A 7,629-nucleotide genomic window follows, 5' to 3' on the forward strand; every position below is an offset into this window, starting at 1 on the left:
AAAGCTAGTTCCTCGCAAAAACAACTAATAAATGATCATGTATCCAAGACAAAAATTACTTCCAGATATTAAAGAATTGCTTATGAATGAAAATTTGGGAAATATATATACATTTATTGTTTTCTGTTTGGTATTAAATTAAATATTAAGATCCATTTTGTTACATCTGGTGATCCGTTTATTTGGCAATCGCCATGGCAGTCAGCAGGGTTTAAGAACAACCGTTGTTCGACCTGCTAGTCAAATGCGTTTTGTTAAAATATACTTTTTCACTCTTTTGGTCTTTTGGAAAATGTTGTTTGTGCTGTATTTAGACCACTCTACCAAGAAATTTGTTTTGCATGCACACGTATAAAAATTGCGATTTTTATCCAATGCAAACATAGGTTTGAACGTTGTTTTCAATTTAGACTTGTTTATATATATATATAAGACCCTATAGATGACTTTCACATTCATGTATTCTCCCTTACATTTCCAATGTCACAATTCTTATGTTATTATGTCACAGAAAGAGTTGATTGTTCAATGATGACAATCACATCAATAAACATTTGGTCAACAGGCTTTACTCATTCATAAAGAAAGGTTATCTCCCCTTGAGATATTGTTTTTACAATTTTATGAATGAAAAAATAAATACTTGCTGAATGATTTTGATTTAATTATAGCAGACCTCTATTGTTTCGTAAGCCTCATAAACTAGGATGTTGCCATGTTGACATGTTATTTGCCCTTAAATTAAGAAAAAGATTGGTCGAACAACCCGTTTATTTTAGATATACACTTGCATATAGTTCCTTTGTAAATCAAAATTTATAATGATTTACTATTTAAGAATTAATTTGAAAAAGTATTTGTACATCAATTGAATCAGTTGATAAGAATTTTGAAAGAATTATATTAGTATCTTATGGTTGTGTAAGTTATAATTGTTCAATGAAATTTTGGTCAACAAGTGTATTAATATATCTAAGTTGATTCCCACACTTTTTTTTAAATGGTATTACTCCAATTCTTTCCATAGGCAAGTAAGAGTCAGTATGATTATCAACTGTCATGATTTTCAAATAATTACACCCACAAGGTGTAAGTATTAATTGGAAACAACCCCAGTCTTAATTCACCACAGTTAATATCTCATGACCTGTTACATAATTAAATAGACACAATGTATTAAACACCTAACTGAATACACACATTCTTGACCTCAATAGTAAACCTACATATGTATTATTTATTTTGATCTACACTACATTAAAATATTCTGTTAATTTTGCTAGCTAGCTGAATGATTAATCAGATGTGTTTTTTTTTCAAAGAAAAGACAAAAATATGTATAAAAAAATGCAAGCAAATTTTATTTCACTTGTAAAGTCAGTGTCATTATCATCTGACATAAGTCAATAATCAAGTTCTAATTAATTAGTTACAATTATGAGAAATTTGGTTGAAACAATAAACAAAATTGCATAACTCTTACCTGAGCATTTTCTGCAATAAAATTTATTTATTTGTTCTACATTTATATCCCATTATATTGCTTTTTCTCTAATCTTCGTCAATTTATCCCTTTCTACACCCATTGTATAAAAAAAATTTAACCAACGTGTGGTTCGTTTGATCTCAGTTCTTCATTGGTTAAAATCCGATTATGACGTCGAATTTTCTTGCTTTCCTCTGAATTTCATATTGTGACGGCATGAAAAAAGGCGACCATGCCTGATGACGTCGCATAGAAAGAACACATCTTTTTGCAGATCGTTCGAAAAGAAGGAATAAATTTGCCTGCATATTGTTTGAAAATCATTAGAGAAACAGATTCCACCACCAAATCTCGTGTAATACGATATTTATCCACTCTTGACAGTTAAATTTTAAATATTTAAAACGCTTGGCGAGCCTCGCGTTTTAAATTTGAAAATTTAACTGTCTCGAGTGGATAAATATTGTATCACACTCGATGCAGTGGTAGAATCTATATTTAACAGTAAATGGAAATATATAAGCATTAGGTAATTGTAGATTCAAATTCAATATTTTATTATTGTACATTTAAATTTGAATACAGGAAATGTATTTTTTCTTAATGAAGAATGAACACCAATTCAGATAAAAAATAGTTATTGTTTTTTTTATTTTTGTTGTTGAGAAAGTGCATTTCCAAGGCCTCTTTCTGGAAATTATAAAGCCAGTTATAACTACCGGTAATGGCATATAAACAAATATATCACTTGTTTGACGATTTCCCTTTCAATTCTTGTCAATACCATTAAATTGCAAATATTTATAAAAAAAAAATGTGACCGAGTCTAAAATTGAAATATCAATATATATATCAATATTTGCATCAATATTGCAAAATTCCCTACCTTTGGACATTAACATAGAAATTTTACAGTAAGATTGGAAATACAAAAAGAAAAGAAAATTTGAAAACAGTAGAGTCAGAAAGAATATCAGACTAGCTATGAATATGGCTGGATCACAACATCGATGATGCTTTGATTTAAACTAATACCACAATGATGATTGAGGCCATGTTTGGATCAATTTGGCTTCGTAGTTTCAGAGGAGATGATCTTTATGAAAGTTAACGGACGACGACAGACGACGGTCATCAAGTAATGACAAAAACTCAGCACATTGGCCCTTCATGCCAGGTGAGCTTAAAAGGAGATATCTTTTTTAAACCATCATACTTCAATAGAAAACTAAAATGTGGTATGAAATCATGCACACAATATGAATACCAATACGAAAGTTTTATTTTGATTCGGTTCACATATAACAGTACAAACATAGCTCTTGAGAGCTTTTTATTACCAAATATAAAACTCTTCCAAATATTACCATTTTAATTCCATACAGGGACTATCATAAAAAAAGTTCATGAATAACTCTAAACTGATCTCATTATTATGGACTAAATCATTCAATAGAGAACCACATGGACTAAATCATTCAATAGAGAAAACCACATTGTTGACTTTTGCACAAATTAAAGTCTCAAGGGATTTCTGGATTTACATTAAGCTGAATTTCTGAATTTCTTTCAAACATCACACTAACAGTTGTCACGGATGGAATGTCATTAAACACAATCCTGGTCACATCATGTGTAGTTCAATGCACAGTAGTCCTGAAGCCCCGGTCCTGTCTTGTGTGTGTTACAGTAGATAACCTGTGAGACTACTTAACTCATAGCAGACTCAGCTTATTTGCAGTCAATAGCTTTATACACAGGCCAGTCGGATCACATAGTGACTGCATCATGTGCAATAAAGGTTTATCTGATGAGCAGAAAAGTGGAAACGGAATTGTTTAAAGGCTTTTTATCCCAACAAAATTAAATGTACTAATAGTACCATAAATTTCCACACACACACACCAAATATCACCACAATTCGGTAATAGTTAATTGATATCCAAATATTTATACCTGATATTACTCTCCTGCCAAATCTTAAATGGGACAGACCTACCAGTTATATAACATCAGAAGTCCATTTCTTAATAATGGACTTCTGATAACATATATAAGCAAGAAAGCTGAAAAGTTGGGGTTTTATAGAACCAAATTTAAGGACATCGAATCAGCTTGATTTAGAACCAGACATACCGATATATTGACTTCCCAATTTTCTTCTCAGTCTGGGTCCATCAGCATTCATTAGGATCTATATCGATGCTGAAATGGTCCAGAGGAGAGCAATTCGGTATGTCTGGAATAGGTATCACAACACTTATAATCATAGAAGAATCGTTCTAGAACACGTACATTCTAGAACCTGAAATCAAGAACAAATTGTGTTTCAAGACTAAAAGTGCTACAAAGCCCAAGAACTAAAATTCAGTTCTAGAACATCTTTCGCAGGGGTATTATTAGCTCACACACCATCTTTTCGAAATCCCCTGAGACACCATCCTTGTACCTGCAAGAATTAGGAGAATCAATCAATTCTCTTAGGGGCATCAACAGATACAAACAGACACTCTTTCGTTCCAATCACCGTGAATAGCAGCTATATATAATCTAGTCCCCACGATCAGTTGTTATTTGTACAAAATGCTGCTGTTCTCTTCTCTGTATACTATTATTTTTAAATACTTTATTGTGCCTGTGTATAGTTTTTAAATCACTAATTTTTCTGCACTATACTATATTGCATTGAATTCAATCATTTGCTTAACTTATACTGATTTTAAACTGATAAATACATGTAATTAAGCCACACAGACATTACCCTATTTCGTTTTAGAAGACCAATGTTTGCAATGCTGAAATGGTCGAAGTATATGAGCATACATATAACGAAATCAGTGATCTATATTTTAGTTAAATAACAAAAAGTGTTAAAAAATTACAAATTGAGAAACATACTTTTTATGCTAGGATTTCAACTAGAAACTGAATTGATATGTTGTCTTTAATGATTCCTGATATCAAATTTAGTGTAAACATCTACGTTTTATTAAAAAAAATTTAAGAAACATCTTTTTGTAAAAGGATTTCAATGGAATTTGATTAAGAGGTCTCATCCAAAAACACTGAGGCATTGAAGATTTCCTGACTATTTTAAAAACCACATATTTGTTTGATTAATTGAGAACATATACCGGTTTTCCCTGTCATCAGATTTCCTTCAAGACCTTATTTTTACATGCAAGGATAAAGGGATTGAAATAAAAGCAGTGTATGCTACACACAGAATAATTTGGCTTGTACAAGTATTTGATCGTGTGGAGGGCCTATGGGATGTAGGAATCATCTTACTCACCAAGCAATTTCGGAAGAAGACGGCGATGAAAATGACGTCTGAACAAAATATGCAAGTTAGAAATATTGGGAAAATTATTTCGTACAAATATATTACAGTACAACTCATGGAAAGTGGATACAGCTTTGGCTATGCGGAATGTTAAAACCCAGGGTTGAACAATGAGAAGCCCGGTGTTCGGATGATGTTGTGCACTTTGCATGTTAAAGGACCCTTTCAGCATCTTTTTCTGATGGGTCCATAGAAGGCTGCTGATGTAAAAATTCCTACCCATACAATCTCAATGTTTATAACAGAAAAATATACGCTAACCTATCAGTACTTCATTTAAACCATTTTATTCAGTTACATAGTGAAATATTTTCCGCTGGCAAATGGTATAAAACAGAAACAACCTTAACTTCAATTATTTTTTAAGAAACCGCGTAACATTCAGAAATATATCTTTAAATGTACATGTGATGTAAAAAATAGATCAACTGACAGCCATTAGAGCTAATTTCCCAATGCTTGTAGAGTAAGACTTTGGTTGGTTTGCTTGCTTTGTTTGTATAAATGTTTGCCCAAGCATTGTAATTAAGATTGACATCTGCAAACAATATAAATAGGCGGATTTAAACCAAACAATAAAGCAAAGAAAGAGCTCTTTTATTGCTGTCCTTCATCTCAAAGTCAAAGTGACTCTTCAGCACGTAGAAAAAAACTCTCACCTCACTGCAAGTTTAAGACGGCCCCTCGCACCGGTTTGAGCGGAATTCTTTGCAAAATGATTCGAATGATAATGACCCGCCACATTATGTTTGCGTCTGCTCCAAGCAAAGAGCCTGTAATCCAATGGTTTTATTTGATTGGTGTCTGTCGGTCGTTGGTTTCTTCGATTATTTTAGTATTAGTCTGAAACCACTGTTACAAACCCCAATTTAAACCAATACAAACTTACAGCTATTATTTCGGATATTGCAAGTCACAGACTTTTCAAACCAGTTCGCATTGAAAAAGGTGAAAAGGAGAAAATGTCCTTTCTAAAACTTTCCTTTGCCAACAAAGGTCTAGATACCATCAACCAGTACCTATCATTTCTTATACCTATACCAAACAAATTGCAACTAAAATTTTCAATTACAAAAACATGTTGCAGGAGCTCAATATAAACAATATTGACGACTTCAGTATAAACCGTCTGATGGCACCTAGTTTCCCGGGCCATTCATATATAATCCGACTGGCCTCGTTATTACTGGTGACATAAACATTGTCAGTAACACTTCTCTGCGAAATGTGTTATCCAAAGGCCCGAAATATCGTGAGCCTAATTCCATCAATTGGAAACACAACTTCAAAATACTGATGGATTCATTCGAGGATTATGCGAGGCAATGTGTTAAACGAGAGAAAGAAGACGTAGGAACTCTTTCCGAATCGATTAATGCTGTGAGGTCGTTGATACAAATCAGAATTTAAAATACTGAATGGGTCTATGAATACCCATGCTACATCAATCTTTCACGACTCAGATGTTGCAAAACACCTGTCCTACTTCCATGACAAATATGTTGTTGTCCCCGCAGATAAAGTCCCAAACAACATCGTTTTTGTGTGTAAATCACATTACATAAACTGCTTGATAAATGAATTAGGTGTTGACAATTCACTTGGAAACTCAACATATACCCACGACACTTACCAAGGAAGAAATCCTGAATTATCATAGGTCTGTTCTATGTACCTTTGGAATTTCAACCAAAGATGAAGAACTGGATCTTCCTTCACTGTATTGGATACCTAAATTACATAAGTGTCCTTACAAACAACGTTATATTGCTGGGTCTTCAAAGTGCTCCAAGAAACCTCTTTTTAAACTATTAACATCAATTTTATCGGCAATCAAAGCAGGGCTTCAAAGTTATTGTGAAACTACCTATTCTAGAGTTGGCGTGAATCAGATGTGGATACTAAAAAAATTCAAAGAGTACATACAATCTAAGACTCTTTCAACTTGCAATAGTATTAAAACGTTTGACTTTTCTACACGTTACACAAGTACTCCCCATCCCAAACTAAAAGAAAAATCGAAAAAGTTGGTCAAGCTTTGCTTCATAAAATAGAATGGCCAACGTAGATACAGTTAACTTGTCTTAAGGAGGGATAAATCGTACTTTGTAAAAAATCACTTTGATTTAAATAAACAATTCTCCGAAACTTTCATTATCAAGATGCTTGATTTCTTGATTGACAACATATTTGTTATTTGGAGGACGTGTTTTTCAATCAATAATCGGCATTCCCATGGGAACCAAGTGTGCTCTTCTTCTCGCCGACTTGTTCCTTTTTTCAAATGAGGATGACTTCATACACGACTTCTTAGGAAGAAAGAAAAGAAGTTAGCAGTATCCTTTAACTTTACTTTCCGCTTTACAGATGATGTTACAAATGCATATCACTAAATAATTCAAAATTTGGTGACTATGTTGTACGCATCTATCCCATCGATCTTGAGATAAAGGATACAACAGATACATTTTAGTCTGCCTCATACCTTGACTTACACCTAGAACTTGAGAATGAGGGCAGGTTGAAAACGAAACTTTACGACAAAAGAGATGATTTCGTCTTCCCAATTGTGAACTTTCCATTCCTATGTACTGAGCAACATTCCAGCAGCGCCTCACAATTGATACGATATTCCAGGGCTTGGATTGTATTTCCTTGATAGAGATTTACTGTTCACAAGGAAGCTATTAAACCAAGAGTTCCAAATGGTGAAGTTGAAATCAACCCTTCGTAAATTTTATGGACTCCATCACGAGTTGGTTGACAGTTATGGACTATCTGTTTCACAGATGACAAC

The sequence above is a fragment of the Mytilus californianus genome, unplaced genomic scaffold (genome assembly GCF_021869535.1).
Source record: "Mytilus californianus isolate M0D057914Y unplaced genomic scaffold, xbMytCali1.0.p SCAF_5, whole genome shotgun sequence".
Classification (NCBI taxonomy): domain Eukaryota; kingdom Metazoa; phylum Mollusca; class Bivalvia; order Mytilida; family Mytilidae; genus Mytilus; species Mytilus californianus.